Here is a 24,557-nt window from a genome sequence, read left to right as displayed (position 1 = left end):
CATGCTAAAGCTGTGTTTTGCAAATGAGTTCCTGAAGATACAAGTTGCTATGCTGGAAATACTGTATTAAAACACTTTTAGTAAATTGACTATGACTTATCAATTGTAAAGAAGAAAAAGGAATTGTTCTACGGGCTTTTCGACTTCTGAACATATTTGAGCTCTAATACTCAGCAAGTTGTCTGGCACTGTCTTCACTGTAGACTTTTATATAATGAAGAGGCTGATTGTCATATTTTTGTCCATGCTAGAGGCCAATAACCCAACCCATTCATTATCAGAAGAGAGTAGTCTGGAAGTTGCAACATCAGTACCACTGTTTTGCTTGCAGCAATGAAGACAGTGCTGAGATCAGAAATTGTGATCTTCAGTACAGAAAGCTGACACATTAGGTTGTTTACCCACCATGGGAGCCTTAGGTGACCAAAGAGATTTGCATTAGAACAGACGTAGAAAATCCACTAGCCCATTAAAATGGGCTGTGCTTATTCCCTGGGAAGCACAAGTTTCGTCAAGTGTAGGAAAATCAGTAGAAGTAATTTTTCCAAATGTTGATTTTTGCTTAAAGTTGACTTAGAATTGCACAGGTGTTTTTAGAGTGCCTTGACTAGAAGAAAAAAAAAAGCATTAAAAAAAGCACATGGATTTATGTGAACTTTATAAAAAATTGAAAAGAAAGCCATAAATAGATTTATTTTTCTGGTTTGAATGAGGACAATTAAAGCTTTTCAGTATCTTCTGATTTAGTGTGTTTTAATAGGATTTGTAAGTAAATTTAAATTTTAATCTCTGAATTTCTCTCAGATACCTGAATAGATGTATATCGGATCTTCAAAATGCTAAAAGCAGTACGATCTTGAAAAGCCATTTTTCTATCCTCTCATTCACACCTTGCATTTTTTGCCTTATTCTTTAACCCATCTTTTTTGAGGCATTTTGTGTGTCTGTTTCAGAGGTGCAAGCAATTTGGATTCAGGGAAGGAGAACATAGATGAAAAAATAGAATACATATTCTTTCTTTTATAGAAACATGAATAAACTTATTTCTGGCAACTGTAGATTGGAAATCCAAATTTCTCTAGTGAAGACACTCTGGGCACAGATGTTCGCAGAAGAAGAAAAAAGGATGAGCTATCGAAAGTAAATATGTAGAAGTTAAATAATTCTGAGATGCTTAATTGAATGATTGTAGGGTTATTGTACGGACATGTGGTTCTAGCTTCCAGTTGTGTGGCCGAATATGGCGTATGAACTTTTTATGACCAAGTCACTGATCGGAATCTGACCTTGGATAGAAACAAGTGAAAATTGTAATGATCTGATGGATGTCTGTTGCTTAACATGAAATAACTGAGTAGTGTCTAAATCTGAGTGGATCACAATAACTGCTGTGACATTTTCACTCCTATTGGCAGGTTGAGCAACGAAGCCAAGCACTGAGTGAGAGATCTTTTCAGAGGTAGCAGAGATCCAGATCACGAAAGAAGCATAGGAATAGGGTAGCAAGGGGGGATTTGGGTTGCCTCTGCCCAACTGCACCAATGCTGTGACTGAACATGCTCCCAGAGGGAAGATTCTTCCAGTATTCTGAATTTGGCACCCTTCCCTTATGTTTAAATTTGCTCTAATTTTCAGGTGCATCTTACTAGATAACCAGATGCATCAGAAAAGCAAAAGAATTATAGACGAGTAATTATAATTAGCCTAGTTGTCTGTGTTTTTTAAAAATTGTAAGATGGGGCCTTGAAAGTATTTTGAAGTCTGTTTTTTAGAGGTCTTAATCTAAATACTCCGTGAGAGATTGTTTTCTAAAGAGATGGGTTCATCAGGTCAAGTTGAACTATATTAAAGACAAACAATTTTGTTATAATCTGACTGTCTTTTAAACACAGATGAAGAAAACAGAACTAAAATAGCCACAGCAGCCTCAGTATCCGATCTTTTCTCCATGTGCATTGCAGCATTTCAGACTCGTATAACCAAAAGCAAAAGTAGGTAATTCCTTACAAGTATCTGCCACGTTATGAAAAATGCAGCACTGCCTGTGATGGTAGGGCATTAACAGAGGGTTCTGCAGGTAGCAGTGTCTGAAAATAATGATGATGGCTTTGATAGCACTCCCATAGTGTGGGACAAGCAACAGAACTAGCTTCTTAAGACCAGCTGCTCATTTTTGATGCATTAGTGTTAAACTGTCCAGCTGTAGGCATCTCGGACTTCCAGAGGGAGCGAGCGCTTGCCAGCAGCGTGGAAGTCGGTGAAGATCAGGCAGGGGTTATCCCAAGTGGGCTACCCACACTGCCAGGGAAAGGTTACTTGGGAAAATTGGGGCCTGTCTTGGTTTTGTGAACAGGAGAATCAAGAGATGGGGAGAAAAAGGAGAGTATGAGCCGACTTTCACCCCCATGGCCTCCAAAGGGACGCAAGGGAGGTTGGCTGCGGGGGGCGGGGGGGGCTGCCTATGGCCCCTGCTCTGCCTCGGGGCAGCCAGGGACGTCCGGGGGAGCCTTCCTTGCCATCAGTCTCAAATGAGTCAGGATATCATGGTGCAAAGGGATAAATGGCAATCCTGATTCCTCCTTTCATAATAAGCTTGTTTCAGTCTTAATGTGAATTTTGTTATAGTTTCTTTTATGTTAGTTTTTTTAACTGCGATAAGCGCTGTTACAAACTTTTCCTCCTTTTTTATGCCTTTGGGACATTCTGCTGCAGTCACTGTGGTTCTTTGTGAGGAGGATGGGAGCCCTGTTGAGCTCATCAATGCTACAAAGGGGTTGCTATCAAGTGCCACAGTCTATTCGGTCACAACAGGGCTATGTGTATTGCTTCCTCCGTAGTCCTGGCCCCTGCTGATCTGGGAATTAGCCCTGGTAACCCACGTGATAGCACTGTGCTAGGTTGCCAGGCTGGCCTTACGTTTATTTTTCTAAATGATAACATATTGTATTAATGTTGTTTTATTTCGCTCTCATAAGTTGGTCTCCATAGATTTGTGCATACATTGTTACCATCAATCTTGTCATTGGAATATCAATGGTAGATACAGATATAGATAGGTCCCTTTAATCTAAAATTTAGGAAAGCATGGGTAAATAGGAAACTCAGGCAGAATTACTTCATGCAAAGGATAATAAACATATGGAATAAATTACCAGCAAGGAAAGGATAAATGAGTTCAAGGGAAGCCTAGGTTTGTTTCTTGAGAAAGAGCATGTGAGAGCTGGGGTGAAGAAAGCAAGGAGGTGTAAAGTCAGGTTTCTATTAACAAAGGCTAACGTGGTGGGCTGGATGTTAACTTCTTACATTTCTTCTGATAGCTCCCTATGGATGGGTTACATTTTATTTTCTTGCGTGTTTGTTAACATTGACACTCTAGATCTATGTGTGGTTTTTCTTCAGGGGTCCATAGAAATATTAAAACATAGGGCAGTGCAACACTTTAGTTTTGATACCAGTTTTACTCGAGGGAGTGATGTGACAGTGAAGTGTCGATCGAGTAAATTAGGGAGAAACCTTGTCTTCTCTGCTGTTAGCTTATAATTGACCGGAGAAGCAGGAACTGCCTTCTGCTCTAGTGGCCAAGGATTTTTGATAGGTGCTTGCCCTGGTTCAACCGTATCAGTGCTGGAACGGTTCTGAAAAAAACTCCACATGTAGGCAAGCTCTCTTTGTTTGGTGTTGTGTTTTGTGGGCGTGTTTTTTTTTTTTTTCCCCCCCATTTCTTAAGGGTTTGCATGAAAGTTTTTATGGGTTTCAGTCCATGGGATGACTTCGAATGTCGAGAGTTGACTTGATGTTGGAAAACAGCACTAGTTTTGAAACTGCTACTACAAGTAGCTTTTCGTTGAACCTTTCTTTTGTTGGAATATATCCTGCATTTTTGAGGAAAATGATGGGTCTTTCTTCTCAGAGGAAAGTGCATAAAGGTTGGCAAAATTTTGGTTGATTTTAATGTGATTTCTAGGATCCAGTTCTGCTCATCTTATTTCAGTTGCAGTAGGACTGACTCGGTAGGTAAAACTTCTCTTCCATACCAGGTGAGTGTCATGTGATTTCTAGTTTCACCGTAAATACATTGTGTAACTCCACTGTTTGTAAACTCAGTGCAAAGCCTGATGTTCTCAGAAAGAGAGCCTGATTAAACTTTTTCTTGTTTCATTATTTCAAGTCCAAAAAGAAATCCAACCTTTTGAGTTTAAAAAATGCAAAGGTTATAGGCTACCCAAAACTAAAATGTATAATAAAAAGACTATTACCTTTTTAAGGTATCTGTTCTTCATTGATTCATTGAGATTTTGCCATAGGAGTGTAATTCCTCTTAGGGCTAATAAAATAACTAGTAGAAGATAACTCAGTGTCTTTATTAGTGCCATAATACCAGCTAACAAAACTCTCCTGCTCTAACTACTCCCTTCTTTGGATTTTACCATAAAATTTCTTCTAAAATAGCTCAGATATTTTAAAACATTCTTGATCATTTTAAATAACAAATGTTCAAGCATCTTTCTTTTACTTGAATACACAAAGCTATATGCATGTGTATGCGATAAATGGACATGCTATTAGGTAAATGATCAATAGGAAATCCACAACCACTTTTGGATTAGAATTTGAATCTATTGCTTGTTTTGGTAGTGCCTTTGCCATGGTAGGTGCTTTCCAAATATAGAAATACAGTTTCTGGCCAGAACTAGCTGCAGTTTTCTTACTGCAGTTGAGAAGTGCCCATTCATTAGTTTGCATCAACATGCTGCATCTTTGAAGGATTTCTCAGGTCCACAATTGAATTTCTGCTCAAAATGAAAGAGTTGCATCTCTGCACTTCATTATGGACTGGTGATTATGAAATGCACCTGGGTCACCGGAGGAAAGCTGGATTCAGATCCTTCCTCTCGTATCTGATTTGAATCAGCTTCTTCAAATCAAGTTTCTCACATCCCAGGTGAGAGCTGTAATAACCACACTTTGGCTCTTCCAGGGTGAGTCTTTTAAGTTCCTGCTTCAGGCTATTCCAATTTAAATAATCATTTAATTATTCAGTGGGTCAGAAGAGGACTGACTCTTGGCTTGGGCACTCAAATGTTATGTGAGAGACTGAGTTCAACTTGATTCTGTTGCAGAGTCCTGCACCCTGTGCTCCTGAGAATGATGTGATGAGAGTATTCATGTTCTTAATGTTGTCTTCCTGGCTCTTCCTTCTGAAAATCTGCAAAAGGTATCAGGTTAGTCCCAGTAGGGAACAAGAGGAAATTCTGAAATCTTCAAAGTGTTTGTGATATGGGAAAACTGTTTCTTACTCAGCTCTCTACCTTTCTCGTAAAGTTCACAGTCCAATGATTATAAAAGTCAGTTGGTGATGGGATGCATCTTGATAATCCAAAGAATTTTCATCTCAAAATGGAGCTTTGTTGCCATTATTGTGTTCAGTGGATTATATGAGCAGAACTGATTAACTGATTCCTACATCCTGCTGAGCATTGAGTGTCTAGCTGTAGGAGGTGCAACGGGTGCAGGGTTAAGACTCCTCTACTGCAAGTGCCTTGGACCTGCGTACAGTGCAGAGCTTGTGGATGGCACTCTATCTGGTAGTACTATGAGGGGGAGAGAAATTCTGCGTAAATGGCAACAAATGCCTCAGAGATGCAAGGGATACTGTGCTGTTAGTGCTCCTTCCCTCATGACGAAACTCGAGATGTAAATGACCGATGGAACTGGCGGGTTTCTCTGTCAGGATTTCTTAAAAAGGAGAGACAAAATGTCTTAATATGTAGAAGGGGGATCCGCAAAGGGAGGATACCCTTCGTTCCTTAGAAATATAAATACTCATTTTGATAGCTTCTGTCTCCTCTGCCTTTCATTCTTAACTTCTCTGGCAGCACAACTCTGGCAGATCCCATGCTGTATTGGTTGGTTCCCCTTCTGGCCGCTCTGCAGCAGTGATGGATGGGAGCCAAGGGAATAAATATAGCTCTGAGTTCCAGTAGTAACCCCCTGCCAGACTTCTACACAGAAACCTGGGAGGTCACAGTGGGGAGAGGGAGTGGGTGATATGGAGTTGGGCAGGCTCAGATCTGACTCTTCCAACAGAGAGAGTGTTTCTGCGGTCCCCAAGGAAGGGCAAAGATGCTGCAGAAGCCCACTGTTGCCTTCGTTTCCGTGCAGAACTGAAGGGATCTGTACATATATTTTAAAAGTGGTTACCATTGGCTGTGCAGTTTCCATGTGAGTTTATTAAATGTGAACATTTTTTATATATAAAAATAACTTCACCATTTTGTTATTTCCTTTTACGTATTTCACTCCGGTTGGAAAAATGAAATCAATCTAGTCAGCTTTTCATCAGTTTCTCTTTGGCTGTCATGCAGTTGCACAATGCTGCAGTGCTTGGCTAGCAAAAATGTTTACAACGAAAAATTGTTTTCAATGGGATTAAAAAAAGAATCATGGAAACATTTTTATTGGTCTTCAATTTTTGTGCAACTTTGATTTTCACAAGACCTAAACTACATCAATGGTGTTTGTAATTTGATCTTCAAATTATACTGTATTTTTATATATACTTGCAAGGTATAGACAAGATGCTATCGCTACCCTCTGTCATATAGTGCAAAAAATGCTAGCCTGAATATTTTTTAGCAGCTGGTTCAAAGTCCATGGAAATCATGAGCACCTTGTAGTTGACTCTCAAAGGTTTGAGGTCACAACCTTAAGCTGTGTGTAAATACCTGTTGTAGCTGGGTTAAAAAGTCTTAATCATTTAGAACTGATCTGAGTTGATTTCTGATCACAGCAATGCTGTGAGATTTCTTCCTACAGCTAAGGTGGATTTGGGGATACGCCTGCAACCCTTATATACCTTTACTGCCGCTGAAGAATGTATAAAATCAGATACTTGGTAGGTTAACCATAGTGAAATCCTAGGCGTAGAATATTGGCTGATGGTTACTCTTTGCGTGAAACTCTTAAATTCTTTTTGAAAAGGTGTTTGGGATGAGTATTGAATTAGTTTGGATTTTAATTTATTTTGCTTTACGGTATATGTAGCAAAGGGCTATTCTGGGGATGGCCTAAATTTGTGGCTATTGACGGCTGCTTTATGAATATACGGACTCAGGCAGTCTGAGGAGGCTTCTGCCACTAACAACAGAGGGGTATTAGACAAGCACCCAGAGCTTCCCTCCCTCTCAGTTTCTCACGCTGCCTTTCTACCTTCATTCAGTGTCCCTCAGTTGCCACCATGAACCTATCGTATAAATGAGAAAAGGGGGCCCTTGGGTGTCCTCTGACAAGTGAAACCCTTTCTCATACAGAACTGTGAATTTCACAGGACCCAAGCTTGCAAATATTTTTCAGTGTTTTTATGATCAACGTTCACCACTGAGTTCACTAACTGAGGAGCTTAATGAATGCTGTAATGACCGGGTCCATAGCTGTCAATGATTCAGTATCTTGTTTTCAGGTGTGAGCTGGCTGAGTCAAATTTAGCTCCCTTCTAGTTGAAGTCATCATCACACAAGCAAAGAAAAAATACTGCTTTATAAATATGATATCCCAGCCTCTTTCAAACACCAAATTTTGATTGGCTACTTCACACATCATGATACTAAAACTCATTGACTTCACACTATTAACCTTTTACTTACCAAACACAACTTTTGCAGTGAATTCGCATCCACCATTAAGTTAGACGTAACTTTCACTTCATGGGATAACTTCTGTTGTGGAAGGAAACAAATGATCATGCAGACTTTCTGTGACATTGGGAAAGGTATTGCAATTTATGATTTACATTTTTAATAAAAACAGCTGTATTTGAAAACTGTTTACACATGTATAATCTGTAACGTAACACAGTTTTCATTGCTCTGCTCTGTAGTTGGTATGAACATCTAAAGTAGATTTGATGCCTTTGTAAAAACAGTCTGGCTAGTCCATATTCTTCAACTGCATGACATTTGTTCATGTACTTTTTTCACAAGATATTGATGTTTTTAATCAGACAGGGACTATTTTTCTGGGTATGCTTTGCTTTGTCGAGATTTTCTGTTGGGAGATTGGGCTTTTGAAGATGTGTTTCATATATTTGAGTCAAATAAAATACTACCTATCAGAGTGAAAGACCCTCTTTTTTTTTTTTATGTTGCTCCTTTACAATAGAGATCTACAAATAAGTCCGCAGTTTTTATTGTTGCTTGTTGTTATGACACATCATATATCTTTTACTAATTGCACTTTTATTCTTGGTTTAATGATATTTATTCTGGAACAAATGTTTTATTATTTTAAAAAAATCATGGTACAATTTTATAGTTTCTGATTTGTTAATGAAAATATCCTTGAATACCTCCTTTTTTTTTTTTTTAATGTGCTAATAATCTCGCCACCTTTCTCTCTGATGCTGGTGGTGAAGCTGAACAAAATAGAGCAAACCAAAGATAAGTTAAAGGAGAAGCGCTGGCTTTCAGCACGCTTCCAGCTACATGTATATGTACCAGAGCAGGAGTCTGACTACAAAAAAATTTTCTCAGGGTCTCTCTGTGGGTTGCCACAGTGCTAGGGAAACATGTTGTCAGGAGAAACAGGGCTGGCAGATAAAGCAAGGAGGAGTATTGCACATGCCTTTTCAAGCTGGCTTTGAAGACAACTCTTCCTACTTTCATAATCTGCTCTTATTTGAAATAGGAAATTGGTTGAAAAATAAAGCAGGAGCCTCTTGAACTGTTTCCATCCTCTGTTAGGATGTGTGTGTGTGTGACTTTGTACAGATATGGTCAGAAAGCATCATCTGTGTAAAATGGAAGTTAACCTTGTTAAACTGAATGTTCTGCAAGGCTTGGAAGCCATTTGTACCTGTTCTGGGTCCTAGGTGTTTATTGGCTGCCTTCTTGCAGAGTGTAGACTTTAGTCCCCTCCAGTTACTTCCATTTAGGATCTGCCCCCTGTTGAGATCATTATTTAGTACTAGGACAGCTTTTATATGTTGAGTAGGGACCATTTATTTCTATAGAAATAAGAGGACTTAACAGCAGTGCACAATCAATATGCAAAACCCTACTAAGATAATTTGTATTTAAATGTGAACAACATTAATTCTAAACAATCTTCAGCCCTTATTTAGTCCAATCATTTCTGGACATCTAGGTGAAGAAGGCTCTTCTAACTTATTAGTTTATTATCAACGATATTGCCAACACTTAAACCCTTCGATTAGGTAACCCAGGTACCTATTATTCTATTAGGGCTCACTGCTCTCTGACTGAAGTCCATACTGAAACACCTATTGCCTGGGCACAAGCCCCCCATCCTTCTGTAAGCAGGTGTATGAAGAGTTTGGCAAGTGCACAAGGAGAATGTAAATAATAATTACTGAATAATACTTTAGTATTTTATAGAATGCTTGAATGTCTGTTATAACTGCATGATATGAAGGTACCTATAGAAGGAATAAATATGCTTATCTTTGAGAAATTGATATGACAAGAATAAGAAAACTTTAAAATGGTCTCATCTTTTTATTATGTTCAGTACTTTTGTTTCTGTGGTTTACATGTTTAAATTTTCTAAGGAAGCCTGTATGTTAACAGAAGTTTCTGTAGCTTTTAGGATTTCTTTAGTGTTTGGGAGGAGGATCGTATGTTCCTTCGGCTGTGAATAGTTTGTGGTTCTTTATCATTTGCTTCATGAGCCCTCTTTCAGATTTTATAAACATGACATTCACATACATGTAAAGAATGTCAATTAAAGCTATTCAGTGCAAAAGCTTACTGGTACAGCGTTATGACTCCACCTATACTGCTTTGGTTGATCTTATACGGAGCATTTCTGTAGTAGTGTTTCATCCTGAATTAGTGTGGAAGCAGTGCTATTGAAACATATGCTTAGTAGTTTTGCTAAAATTGGATGTCAAGTGTTAAAGCATGTACTTAAGTTTGTGCTGAATTGGGTCCTCTGAACTTAGGAAAAGCCAAAGCATTGGAAAATTCTGGTCACGATTCTGTTAGTTTAGGAGTTAGATGTTACAGTGTTTTGAAAACTGCAATGAGTCATATTACCTCTTTTTTTTTTTTTTTAAATCTCTATTGCTTCCGTCAATAATCCATATGATTTCAAAAGTCATGTGTGGTCTCATAATTGTTTTTTAAATTGGCTGGAATAGCAGGTCTTTTAAAGATGTGATTCAAAGGAAGACTTGCTTTTCATACTTTAAAATAGCTATGGTCTTGAATTACATTTAGAAAAAGATGTATTCAATATAAAAAATACAGCAATTCATGTAAACATTAATTAAGCTGACATCACAGAACCTTGCTTCTTTGTGAAGAACAGGAAAGCTCTTCTTGTTTTCTTGTTCTTTCCACCAAGACTTGTCTGGTGCCGTTCCACCATCTCCTTTCCATAGCAAAACTACTTCAGACACACAAAGCAACAGGGCCATTCCCATTGCCCAGGGCTGCTCTTGGCTCTGAAGGTAATGAAGCTGGGTCTCTGGCGCAGGTCCTGCGAGGGTAGCCTGGCTGGGCCCTTACTCACTACAGGAGAGGAAGTGTGGAAGGCAGAGGACTTCTAAGGAATTTTATACCACCACACACAGGTGATGAAGGCAACAAATATGTGTAGCGAGTGGCCAGGTCTTAGGCAGAAGCTGTAGTACTAGTGCTCGCTCCCATGTTGGTGAGATGGAACATCTGGGATGTGGGGCTGTGGACCATGGAAGGTCCAGCTTGGAGGCCCAAGTGAGGAAGAGGAAGGTGGAGAAAGGACGGGAGAAAAGTCTTTTATTGTATCCCAGGAGAATCCTATCCTCCATGCATTCAGAGCAGTCCACAGCTATATAAAATAGCTCTTACACTCTCACAGGTTGTTCTGAACTAATATTTGCTATTTTAATTTTCTTTGCAGACCTTGATATCAAAGTCACTGCACTTTCCCTTCTCGTTGGAACTCCTGGTAAAATAAGAGATCTATGCCAAATATTGAAGAACTAAGCCTAACAGAATGAAAAATTAACATACGAAATATCCTAATGATATAAACAAGGTGCCATGTCATTCTGCCCACCAAAGGCTAAGAGCCCTCTTTTGTCCATGACCAGATTATGTTCTTCATCTCTCTAATGGCACTATTAGCAAATTCACAGTGGAAGCCAGGACCTTATTTGTAATGCTGCTTCTCCTTTGGGGCTGATATTGAAGCACAGACACAGTATAAAACTTCAGAAAGAAGGCAAATATCAGATACTTTTAGCCCAGGATTAGCAGTTAGGACTCTTGAGTGTCATCTGAACATTGATTATTTGTCAGATAATGCAATTACATTTAATGGAGGGCACTGCTCAGGAGTTACATAGTTTAACTAGCACGTTCGGTTTTTATGCACTATACCACGTTCGCAGTGAGAGTGGAAACGCAAGTGACATTTGACACTTGGTTGCGATAATACTTTTCCAAAGCAACTGCATATCACAACACTGACAAAACCCATAAAATGCCTGTTCTGCAGTCCTTGCCACCAAGTCTTGTTTACACTCTCCCTGAGAGGCAGAGGCTGCAGAAGAGTGGTGTTGGAGGATGGTGTCACACGTTGTGTGCCTGTCAGTGAGCTGACACACTTGCTATTGACTGTGACATGTCACTTACATGAAACCATGCAGTGCTACTGCAGCTTGGGGCACAGCATAGGTTATGCAGCAAATTGCAGTCCGTTTTCATCTATGTGATGGACTCACCAAGAGAAACTAGAATGTGAGCGAGCCCCCAGATTTTCAGGGTTTCTACTCTCCCATTAAAAGATAGGAAGAAAAGAAAGATGTGTCTAAGATGGTTTGAAATAAAACAAAGAAGAATCCTGTCCCTGTCCTTAGGTGAACCCTGATAATAACAGAGAGGACTAGACTGTTTCCTTATTGAAGTGCATAAGGAGTGATTAAGTAAAATTCTTGCCTCTGTTTTCCCTATTGGCTTTCTAGTCTAACAAGAAACGTTGGCTCCATTCAGTCATGGGGACTTTAACCATTGAGTTCACTGGAACCAAGAAAACCTCTTCAGAAAGGAGCTGAAGAATTGTCAGCTTTGCTCCCTGCATGGACCGTGTGCTGATTCGTGCTCCTCATGGACATAGCATCAGTCATTCCTGTGATATCCCGAGAAAACTCCTCCTTACTCAAAAAGCCCAAGGCTGGTAGACTGCCATGCTTTTTTTCTTCAGTGGCACAGCCTGCCTAAATGCTGTGCTATCACACAGAAATGCAGATTTGATTAAGTATCTGAACTTGGTTTATTCACGACAACGCAGTATTTGGCTCAACTTATTTTAGACTTTGAGTATTGAAGGCATAGCCTTGACTCCAGTGATACTGAAATATCCTAAACTGCATTTGCGTGTTCCATCCTGGAAGGGATTTATGAGATTGTGACTCGGTTTCCACTACCAACATCTAAGGTCTTCCAGGAATGGCTGCCTCACATAGGTAATTTAAACCCTTTATCTGAATTTTTCTGTCTTTTAAACAAAGCAAACCAACCCAAACTCTGAGGAGTTCAGTTAAGGCTGAGCTTCCAAAACTGTCCTGAGAGTTTCAGTTGGAAATACGCAGCGCTTTCTCAGGCTGTTTTCCTTAGTTTCTCGCAGGCCTGGTTTCTCGCCTCTCACAGTTCTGCTTGGTAACTGGGTTTTGAATCTGAGCAATGGATACTAGTTTGCTTTGACTGTTACTGGTTGTACAACTAGAAGTAACACATTTGAGTAGAAACCAAAAGGGAGAGATGAAAGTCCTAACACAGCTCCTCTCCAACATGCTTTGGAGATCCCAGGCTTCTGCCTTGTCCCATCTGTACAACTGAAAGAAATGTTTCCCTTTTAACGGGAAATTAAACAGCACAGTCAAGTTAAAAAAATAAAATCTACAAAATATATTTGGGTATTTATGTGTGTAAGTTCTCAGAGAATTTTGGTAATTACATGTACAATTCTGAAACCCTGAGAAGGATGTCCAGCAGCAGCAAAGCGTGTGGATGAACACTGCTGTGGTGCATGCAGATAATTCATATTTTCATAGGACTTGATAGTCAGCATGGGAGTAATCTCAGACTTGGCTAATGAAAGTGGCTGCACCTGGTTGAGATTCTGCTGGAAGCTTTACTCTGTCAAAGATACTTATGTCTGGGTGCTTCCTACTTTCTAAACCTCACCCCTTTCTTGTGCCCTTAGGCTTAGCTGTGGTGAGGAGCTGAAAAACTTGAAATCATCACTGTTTGGCAGAAGCTGGCTGTGCATAAATACAAATATCTCTGAAGTCTGTTCCTGCATGCAAGCTTATTTGGTTATTTGAAAATATTTTGAATCTGATAGCTGAATCATTGCCTCATACTTTGTAAGCTGTAGCTTAAGTTTTGTGTATGTTTTATAGATAACAGTATGGCTTTACATTTTTATTTTTAACCTCTGCCTGCATTCATCTGGTAGCTACCATAACGACAGATAAATTGAATGTTGATTCCATGAAAGAAAGTTGTCCTTTTGTGAAAAGAGTCTAAAATCACGTATTTCATCAGTGCAACCTGGTGGAGCACCATGCACACTGTACAAATGAAAATGTGCTCTCCTCAGCTGTCAGTGCAGTATGCTGAAAAATGAGCATATGAAGGCAATTTGAGTGTTTGAACCTTCTTTAATTCAACACATCATTTGGTTTCAAAATAGTTAAGTAAATTGTATTAAATAATTGTAAACATTCTAAATAGTCATCCAAAACAAATTGTATTTTGCATAATTGTAACTTAGGAACAAAATATTGAAATATAAATCAAGGAAGAGTAATAAGAAAAAAAAAAAGGTAAACTATGACAGTACACTTAAAGTTGTTCACATACTTATCCTTAATAGATATTTGACAAAATTTTTGTGGCTATTTAAGATACCGTGTAAGATTTAAGAACAGTGTAGGTTAAAAATACTTAATATATTTTTATTGCTACATCCCTTTGAATATTTATTTTCTGATACTTGAAAGCCGCATGCGGTATGACTTTTGCCGTGCAAAAGCCTTTTCATGCTGTAAAGTGCATAGAAATTCGTTATGTGATCAGTTATATAAATAGGCTTATTGTTTAGAAAGTGTCTAAAATGAAGTCTGTCCTTTAGCCATTTCTTTCTCTTATTAAATTTTTAAAGACGCATATTTCAAAACCAAACAAACCAATTCCAAAGGGGTCTAATTTTCTTCAGTTTCTCCCAAAATGTACAGTATGTTCCAACAATTTAGACTCCAGTTAGGCTAGTGGGGAGTCTTTCATTAGAAAGCACACTGTAGCAAAGCATGTATTTTTTGTTAAGAAACAGTGAATGATACAATAATTGTAAAGGACATCTACAGTGTAACGACAGTTACGTGTTTTTCAAAGGAAAATGCAAACAATAGGTAGAAGAAAGTAAAATCAATAAAAGGACATTGTATGAATATATCTGGTCCATTAGTTACAGGGAAATCTATTCTGTTCAATCTGAAATCACATTCAGCTTATGAGGTGGATAAATAAAAATGTTAGGTCCCAGTTATGTAGTCCTTTCTCCTTTTGAGCTTAATGGCAACTTCAGATGAAATGGGACATCAGGATTAAAGCCCAAATTAATCATTGTGCAGCATGATTTTCATCACCCTCACTTCCAGATAGGTTATTTCCACCGAGTAAAATCATTGAAGAGTGTTTTCGTTGTATGCTTAGCTACAGTTCTGTGTTATAGGGGGCGAAAAATAAAGAATCACGAGTAGAATATTCTTCAGTTGTGAAATGGGAATGCATGTGCACCTGTTAAGTTTTGTATCTGGAAAAGTGTGCTAAAAGTTTGCTTATTTAACTTCAGTTCTTCCTTCCTTCCTCCTATTAAAAATGTGCGGTTTGGGCAGAAAGGTATTGTGAGAGATTGCACATCTGTGGTTCCCCAAACCCTAAAATTTACTAGGGACAACTGATTTCCTCACTAGAATTTCTGATCCCTGTGTGCCAATTGTTGGCTGATTAAGGTCAATGATAGCACTTATTCAGTACTTTTATTGACTTGGATCATGTGATAGAAGTGATTGATTTAAGCACAGGATTGCTAATTTTCTATTGTAGCTGTTTCTTCTATGGAGCCAGGTTTTACATTACCAGGAGTTATTTATACTGTATTTAAAAGCAATTCATTTTTTCCCTTACAGGTAGCAGTGCCATTGCGTACATTCAGAATTGCATATTTCACTTGTGGGAGAGTGTTTTTGCCAATGTCAGATGTACCCTTTGTTTCCAGACATCTTTGGATAGGCTGAGATTTCGAATAGCAGATAATAACATGCAGTGTGTATTATTGATGTTGTCTTAATTGTCTTATTGACAACTCACTTGCACTTGAAGAGGCATGCTAATATCAGACGTTTTATGAGATTGCATATATTTTCATGACTGGAAGCCATAGCTACAAAATGATTTAAAAAGCACACAACTATTACTCATTAAAATATGTAGAATTTTTAAAATGCATTTTTGGGTTCACATTCTGCATCATCACCGTTTGGATTTGTTAATCCACTCTCCCCACCCTTAATTTTCCTTTACTAGTCCCTAATTAAGCTACGCATCGATACTTAGCGTGGAATTGGCTCCAAAGCAAAGCACCATGCACCACCAGCATTACCTGAAAAAAATAGCTTACAGGAATAGAAAATTATAAGCCTGGAAGATATAAGATGATGCTCATATAAAGGGAAGATACAAGCTATTTGTCTCTCCAGTGGAAGGAGGGGGTGTAGAAGAGAGCATACGTTGCGTGCAGCTTAAAAGGATAAAAAACTAGTTATGAATATACTAATTGTGATATTTGTTTCTGATGAAGTAGGTTCATTAAGATGTTGCAATAGTTTAGTTACTGTTGGTCTCTTCTAAAGACCTGTGAATTAACTTGTGACATTGTTAAAATTTAAAATCAATAAAAATAAAACTACAGTATGTATCAGTATGAGCTGACAGATGTAGACAAGTATTAAGGAAAATCTCTTGCTGAGAATGACTGTAGCCTGAAGTATTCTGTATGTGAATGATCCAAATATATTTTAGATTTCTCCTTTAGAAAACCTCCAGTTTGGACATATGGGTCTCTTCATATGTCTGTCGGGGTGAAAGGACCCGTTGCTGACATTACTTCTGTAAATGCTGTCTTCTGGGTGTTGGTTTTTCCTGTTGCTGGTAAGGACTCCACTGGGGACTGTTTGTTTCCAATCCTGTTTGAAACGTGAACCCCCGTGTTCCTATATCACTGTGAAACACAAAAAGCTAGAATTTAATGTAAACGCTGCCCGTCCTTTCCACCTTCTCTTTCTGGTAATGTTACTGTGGTGGATTTGCTTGTGGATATTCAAAGGAAGGAGATGTTTTTAAGGTTGACTTTCTCCTCTTCCTAGTGTAATCGTGTTATCTTGGAGGAACTTGGGTTTCTACCCAGGAGATGAATAATCCAGTTCTGTTCACTGGTACTTTACCATTTTCCTTCAGATTTTTTTTTTTTTTCCTGAGATACTGAAATGATTGTGAAGAACCATAAATGCATTCTGCAAAATACATTTTAAAAATTGGCAAGTATTTTTACCTGTCTTCTGGCTCCCTTTAGCCTGTTTTGCATTGCTTTTGCAATTAAGCTTTGTTATGTATCTTGAGGCCAAAGAACTTGTAATTCTCTATTTTAAATGGGGCTTTGGGATCAGGTGTTTTGTTAAGGATCTTAGCAACCTTCTAAATTTTTGCCACATTTATACCACTTCAATTTCACCATAATAAATCAGAACAAGATCTGACTCCTGGTAGAAAAGGGGGGCAATCGAGGAAGTTTTATATGTAAAAAATATAGAATTAAATTGTTTTTATATGCTGGAGTGCCCTTTTAGATAAATAATCTAAATTTGGGGCCAAATTCTGTCTGGTAGAATGTCCCACTGCTGCTGAACACTGGTACCATCTGGCTCTAAAGCATTTGAACCCAAAGGTTTCAGCATTGATCTCTAGGTTCTTGTACCACTTTTTCTTCCCTGTTTTTTTGTTTGTTTTTTCAGAGAAAAAAGAGCTGTTGCTGGGGAGGAGAGGGAATGGCAAAGGTGCCCTTAAACCCTAGTTGTGGTTCTGGGTGTGTAGCACCCACCAAAGTAGTTTCTAGTAGGCAGTGGTGTTGAATAGCACAGAATTGACCTCTGCATACCATTATCCCACATTGCAAGTGTGTGGATTGGCCATATCTGAGGATCTTGTGCTTGATTTCTAAAATAGATCAAGTAGTGTATGCCTGGAGCAAAAGGTGTCCATCTGTGAAATATGAGCTTGAATGACCATAATATCAGGAAAAAAATGGATGACACCTGAAAGTTAAATTTGTTGATAAAGCACTGGACAGAGCTTCATTCCTGATTCTTTTCCTGACTTCCAATGTGACTTTGGGAAATTCATTAGAAGGTGATTTTTACAGGTGCTGAACACCTCTTACTACTAATGAGTCTTGTGGGTGCAGTGGGGCTACTGATCACCTCTGAAGATCAGGCAGTGCTTGCGTCTCTGCCAAATAGGTAAAAGGATTTTTACAATCTTTAAGAAACATTATGATATTTATTGATGAAAAGTATATAAATACACCTTTGTTTTAATAACATGCTTAGAAAAAATTAAGAGGACGTGGTCTGGCTGAATGAGTGTAGATGAAAGTGTCTTGCCATATGTTTGCAGGGTGGTAACTTTGGCTGGTGTGGAAGAAATGCCCTTGCACCAGGCCAGCAGCCCACTTCACCCTTTTTCTGCTTGATGCTGGCAGCAAGAGGTGCTGGATAGAGTGGTCCATTTTGGTGGTCCATTTGCCTCACAATATCCTTGTACCCACAGTCATCATAGGGATGTTGAAGGGTACATCCTAATCCTTGTAGTATGCATCTATGGATCTCTGGCTACAAATTTGTCCAGCCTGCAGCTTGTTTGTCTCACCCTACCTTCTGTGGCAGCATGGTCCCAAGCTCATTAATATTCGTGAAAAGAAATATTTTCCTTTTTCCTGTGGAGCAGCCACTCTACCTCCTTCATTGTTTTATTTGACCTTTTCATTACCCGTAACTCTGTTAAATCCTTTTGGAAAGATGAGGCCAGAATGGCACACAATATTCTAGATACGGGTGCACCAAGGCTTTCTGTTGTGGCAGAAGGATGCTGTCCATCTTGTTCTCAGTACCCTTCTAAATGATGACTAAGGCTGTGTTTATTTCTTGTATGTTACAGAACTGATGATTTCAGAGGACTGTGAGTTCCAAGATCTCTTTTCTGCACTTAGAGGCCATTTCCAAATTCACTGTTGTTGTATGTGGCTGTGTAGATTGCTTTCCCTAGATGTTAAACCTTAACATTTTCCTGTGTTGATACTCACCTGCTGTATTTTTGCTCACTCACTCTGGCTGGGCAGAAGCACAAATTCCTCACCTCAAGTTCACCCTCCAGCCATAGTCTTGTCTTTGAACCGAATGGCTCAGCCATTCACTCCCTAACCAAAGCAGTTTTTCTCGACCCTTTGGGAGGTTGTTTCAGTTTCAACCATGTAACTCACAAAACCTGTGCAGCGATTTATTCTTTGATACCATGCCCCAGAGATTTGCAAATAGATTCTGTGTTTGAGTTTTGCTCTTGAAAATACTCCTGGTCTCTGGTTAAATATTGTGATTGTGGAAAAGCTGGCAGCAAGTAGGCCTAGGCCTTTAGAGCAAGCTTTACTCTTTTATATGTACAGATTAGCCATGGAAAACAACTTTCCATTTGGTTGTATTTCTAGAAAGATGTACTTGAGGTTTTCCATGTGGATGGTTTGATGCAGGACTCCCCTGGTGAAATGCTTCAGCTGTTGAGCAAGAGATCAGCTTTGAATTGCTGTAATAGTTTTTTCTTACCTAGTATTGGAAAACATGCATTTAAACAGGAGTGAAACTTCATGGTATCTCCAAATGCCATAATCAGATAGAGTGGTCTTGTTTCTTTGTCTTTTAGGAGAACTCTGGTTAGCAACTATTGTGATTCCTAAGCAGTTACTTCAGGTAAAGAAGGAGTTTCATTGTTGTCTGCATGGGACCGAAAGCTCTCATATAGAGACAGCTGCTGGGAAAATGGAGTCTTGGAGAAAAGCATATTAGGCAGTCAGATAGGAACTCTTAAGTGTGATTTTTGCTCCGACAGTGAATTTTGGTGCTTCTCTATTTGAGTTGCTGTGTGGTTAATGCTGTTCTTTAAAGTCTCTGGTCTGTTAGCAAAAAAGCCCACTTGCAGTATTCCCTGTGCTAGGAGATGGTGAGAGGGTAGAGTCAATACTACCTGCCAGGACCAGTGGAGCACAACATGCTCTAGTTACATCACCTTCTATTTGTGAATTGTTACCTTGGTTGACACGGATTAGACAACTAGCACCCTCCAGCACTGAGACCTTTAGTGTCTATAACTTGAGTAAGAAGACTAAGTGCTCTAGTTATAGCTATTACAGTTGTATTCTGGGAGCCAGTGAACAGTGGGTTAAGCTTGTGTACATCTAGGAGATCTTGAGACCTTGTTTGTCCCTTTAAAACCACTTTCTGGTTTATTTGTGTTGCAGAAGTAGCTCAAAGAAATGAAAGTATAGGTCTGTTTAAGGTAAATCAGAATTAAATGTTTATGATGTTCTGGGTGAAATGTCTCTGTTATTTGTAAGACCACCCCACAGAAATCATTCATATACCCTCCTGAGGGTGGACCACCTTGTCCAGTTCTATTCACCACATTTCCTATAATGTGTCATTTTGCTCTGGTTACTGTGTGTTTACGTTTTAGATATTAAAAATTATTAAGAAAACTGGTAAAAAGAAAAGGTGATATTTTCAAAATTGCTGAGGAATTAAGAGGTGTTTTAAGTACTCCTTCTTTATGTTGTTTATCCACACATCCTCTTTCAAGATGTCCTTTTCTTCTCCAGACTAGGACATCTGGGCTTGTAGTTTCTTAAAAGAATAAGACTGGTGGAGGAGTCTCCCCTTACCTAAATCGAACTCAAGTTGCCAGGCTCGTGTAGCATCCACAAAATCATCAGTCCTCTGACACTGTTGCCAGTAGGATCAGACCATTATGCGATAGGCAGTGTGAAGTATATTTAGAAGAGTGCTGATATTTAATTTTTCTGGTAGTGTCTTCATTGTTATCTAACAGAAGAGTCTGGCAACCAAATTCTTAAATCAGCTGGTCTGACCCAGTGGGAACCAAAGATTTTGGTCCAAGAACTGTGCTTGCATCACTTGATGGTTGAGAGAACTGATTGACTGGCTGATTTAAAGATAGCTTGTTTCAACTCCTGCTGCCTTCTGGGTCTTTGGTAGCACTCCAGAGAGCTGACTTCATCCCCACATAGGGATCAAGGTTGAAAGCTGAAGAAAGTGGGATATTTTAGAGTTCGTGTATGGGGATGAGCAGTGGCAAAGGGTGCGAAGATGGCAAGAGTTTCTCTGGAGGGTTAGGAAAGTAGAGTGCATGACATTGTGGGATAGCAATATCTGAGTGGCACAGAGGTTGTTAGGTTCAGCCTCAGTTTGAGAAGTAATTAAAAGTGTCAGACTGTGACCTTTAGAATTCTGACAAAAGGAAAAATTGTTACCTTAAGGAATTTCCCATACCTTGAACCAGAACAGAATTCATGGCTGTGTTCTGGAATTATCTTGGTCCTTGGAGACGAAGAACTTCCTCAAAATTTACTGCTCTGGGAAGCTGGTTCTTTAGCAGCTTTAGTGGTTGTTTCTACGGTTAGACAAATTGGTGACCTTTTGGAGAGCATGGTGTTATCAAACAGACCAATCAACTCTTTAGCAAATGTGTGAGATTCATCTTCATTTAAGTATCTATGTGTAGAATGAAATTGAATGCGTGTCTAATACATAGATTTCGCATTGCATTTGCCAAAGACGACATTTATTTGGTGTGTCTGATTCTTGGAAGAATAATCCTGAGAGACATAGGACTTGACTTCCTGAGCACAGCTATTGTTGCACTTTATAATGAAAAGTAAGTGCTTGACTCTTGCAGGAATCAAAATGTGGATGATTCAAAATTAGCATCCAAAATTTTGAGCATTCTGATATGAATGGTTAAAATATTAAAAATAAGGTTATCCAAAGTAGAAAGCAAGGGTCCCCAGTGTTAAAATACACACGTACGCATGCACACACGCACATACACACACACAATTAATATAAGGGATTAAAATTCAGCTCTGATAAAACTAGAAAATATGCACTGTAGAAGGTTAGAGTAGCATGTCTTCAAAGGTTGGTTAGTGCTTAAGGTGACAGCGAAAATTAATGCACATGAATGACAGTTGTTCCTGAGAGAGTCATCAGATGCAACTGTGAAAAGTCTCCTTTCCTTGAATCCCACTTAAGTTGAAAAACTTGTTACAAATGTTTGATAGAACACGATGGACAATTGCCCCAGGTAGGTCTGAGGTTTGACCTCTGCCACAAATGGTTGCAAGAAGCCGTTTTCCACAGTGCCTGTTCGATATAATTTCTTTGCAGGATGACACCGGAATGGCTAAATCTCTCATTCCTTTGTCTTGCAGCCCTTTTGCTCCGTTGGTAGATCTAGGGAGATTAGGAATGCAGGACACAACATCACTATATACAAAGTTTGTATCAAATAAAAGGATTCAATTTTCTGCCAAGTTGGGGTTTAACCTCTCCTAGATCCTGAGTTGTGCATAATTAATGTATTTTCAATATCTTTCAGCATTTGACTTTCAAAATTCTCTCCCAGAATTAATCTTAAAGATGTTTCAGTATTCTGCCTTCAGGAAGACAACTTGCTTTTAGCTCATGCCATAATTTTTGGTTTCAGTTTTTGGATGTCATGTATCACTCTGATTAAATGTCTCTTTCTTGCAGAAGGCTATTCTCATAGGAAAAAAATCAAGCTATTATCTAACAAATGTGTGGCAGTTAGTGCTAGCGTGGACTAGTATATTTTTAATGGCAGCAATCTCTTCCATTTTGTTGCGTGTGAACAAAACCTCTTGCCTGCTTTATATCATCAAAGAGCTTGTCCAGATTTGGCGGTTTTAGGTTGGGTAACATTATGATGGACGAGTTGACAGTTCATTAAACCAAAGATTCTTTCCGTCCACAATAGTCTGTCTTCTGTGTATTTACTATTATTAAAGTCTGCACAATAGCATCTGTAAATAAGACAAGCCTTTCCTCTCCACTAGCGTCGACGACTGATGGTGGATGCCTACTAACAGAAATAAAGCTAAAGTCCTGCTGAGCTAACTTTTAATTCAACAACACAGTGTGTATAAGTACACTAGTGCCATTGTGAAAGAGTGGCTTTCTTCCATTAAAGCAATATTACCGTCCCTGGTACTCTTGCCTGTCAAATATACTAAGATACAAAACATTTTTGTTTATCTTCATAGCAATTCAGGAACCAACTGGTAGTAAGTACTAGGTATGACCTGTGCAGTTTTACATGCAGTAGCTAGCTTCCTAGCTTGTTGAGCCACTGTGATGTTTGGGATGTACATTCTTTGAAGATTACTTCTAAAGAAAGGCATCCAAATCCTTAATTCGAGATTCTGTCTATTCCTGTGGTGTTTACATTCCAGTATGGCACAAGATCACTGAAAAAAGAAAAGATGAAAATGCACTTAAAAAAGGGTTTCTCAAAACAGGTCTCCTTCAAAGCATCACAGTCCTCCACCTCCTCCTCTCTTGTAAAGACTGGGATTAATGTTTTGTGCAGGAAAGAATATACATTAGTAGGCAACTTAGCAGTTTGCCACAGTGCTATTAGTTAGAGAGCCATCCACAATGAAGTACTGGGCCGTGAGTTAGAGAGCGCCTCTTCCACTACTGGGGCTATATTAACACAGCTGCAAAGTTACTTGCTTCTGTTTTTCTGTGTGTTATCTTGGTGCTATTGTTTTTACTTGCTACTACAGCCTCATCATCTTCCAGAGTGCTTGCATGCCTATTTTTTTTTTTTTTTTTAGTTTCAACTGTATAATAAAAGGATCAAATATTTAAAATTGCTCGCATGTTACTTTATTAAATGCATTTGTAGGAGAATGGGAATAGTTACTGTGTGGCTTTCTTGTAGCATTGAATCTTCCAATTGTTTAGTTTTGAATTCACTCTACTTAAAATATGCAGCTTTTTTTTTTTTTTATTTTGTGTGAATATGGCGTTCATTAAAGGGACTAATAACAAAGGCTAAAGCTTGGCACAGTGTGGCTGTTATGCAAGCTTTCCCACACGCAGTTCTGCCAGTACCCCTCAATTCTGACCTGCAATAATACCCTTGCTATTCTGGTCCTGGGCCTTGACTGAACAGCGGCTGCAAACTGTGTCAAATCATGTGTGTGTGATTTTTGTTATATAGACAAATGAGATATTTAAACTTGTTTTTACTTCTGACCTTACAGTAAGTCACAGGTATTTTTATAAACAATTTGAGCAAGTAATTTCTTAATAAACCAGGGGCAATGGCTGTAACAGTAGCAGTAAAAGGAAACTGATGAACAATTTCAAGATATACAAACATAGGGTTTTGGTATGGGAAAGTAATGATTTAGAAAATCTGTAGGCTGTTTCAATTATTGTTAACTTTAAGAAATTTTGAACGTGCCTCTGGTGTGAATGGGATTCTCTGTCTTTCTATGTTTCTAGCAAGTATTTAAAGGATGCAGAAAGACGAATTTTTTTTTTTTTTCTGATTATAATTCATCTTAATAAAGATGGCATCAGACAGAGCATTCATTGTAGTATAGCAGCAGGAGTGAAAGGATCAATTCCTTGAAAAGATTTGTGCCTCTAGAATTATAAGGGTGGGGTTTTTTAAGGGATGTTAATAATTTAAGGTAACTTCAGTAACGGTCTAGTGAATGATCTGCAACATGTGGTATGTAAACTCTGGGGCAGAGTGGCGCTTTAAATGCAGACAATGCAAATAAGCATTCCAGCAAACAAAACAGATTCACCTACACATATGCAAATACTAAATCCCAGTAAAACAGTAATTTTAAGATTAAAATAGCCTTTCCACTACCCGAACACCTATGTAACGCTGCTTCTGTCCTTTAAAAAACAGTTTTATGAAGGAGCAGTTGAACCAAAATTGAAAAAAGGGGGCATGTAGCCTTTCAGGCTATGATGATTAGTATTAAGATGAGTTGCACTTTAGCTAGGCTGAAACTTGTTCGTAACAGAATGTTAAATACTTACTGAAAAGAAAGATTATGTCTATCTAGTTACACCATTCCTTGATATATGCACCATGTCAGAGTGCCATTGTCTCCTGGGTAAAGACTGAGAGTTCAAATACCCACTATCTCTCCCCTGGTGCTCCAAATGCTCTGCTTTGAAGTTTTTATAATCCATCTGTCATCTTCTAGCAGGGAGGGCACATGTTCTGTACCACTCAATTATAGAATTCTCTTTTGCCAGCTACAATGAGACAGGAAAGAATGTTATGGGTGGTTGAGAGAAACTGTCAGATATACTA

General features: G+C 38.7%; 1 protein-coding gene across 5 annotated transcripts in view; it reads left to right on the top strand.

Moving 5' to 3' along the window:
• ZNF536 (zinc finger protein 536) overlaps positions 1–24,557 on the top strand; it is a 352,727-nt gene that overhangs the window by 5,108 nt on the left and 323,062 nt on the right. The window contains exon 1 of one of the 5 annotated variants that reach the window (XM_074839490.1): positions 5,166–5,215. The exons of 3 other annotated variants lie outside the window; for them this stretch is intronic. The gene's annotated coding sequence lies outside the window, so the exon portion shown is untranslated. Of the gene's footprint in view, positions 1–5,165; positions 5,216–12,444; positions 12,467–24,557 lie in introns of those variants that run through there. One more of the 5 variants, XM_074839494.1, reaches the window with a different exon arrangement.

This window comes from Strix aluco, chromosome 14 (genome assembly GCF_031877795.1).
Source record: "Strix aluco isolate bStrAlu1 chromosome 14, bStrAlu1.hap1, whole genome shotgun sequence".
NCBI lineage: Eukaryota > Metazoa > Chordata > Aves > Strigiformes > Strigidae > Strix > Strix aluco.
The sequence above is the reverse complement of the archived record's forward strand: the minus strand, read 5'-3'. Positions and strand labels throughout refer to the sequence as shown.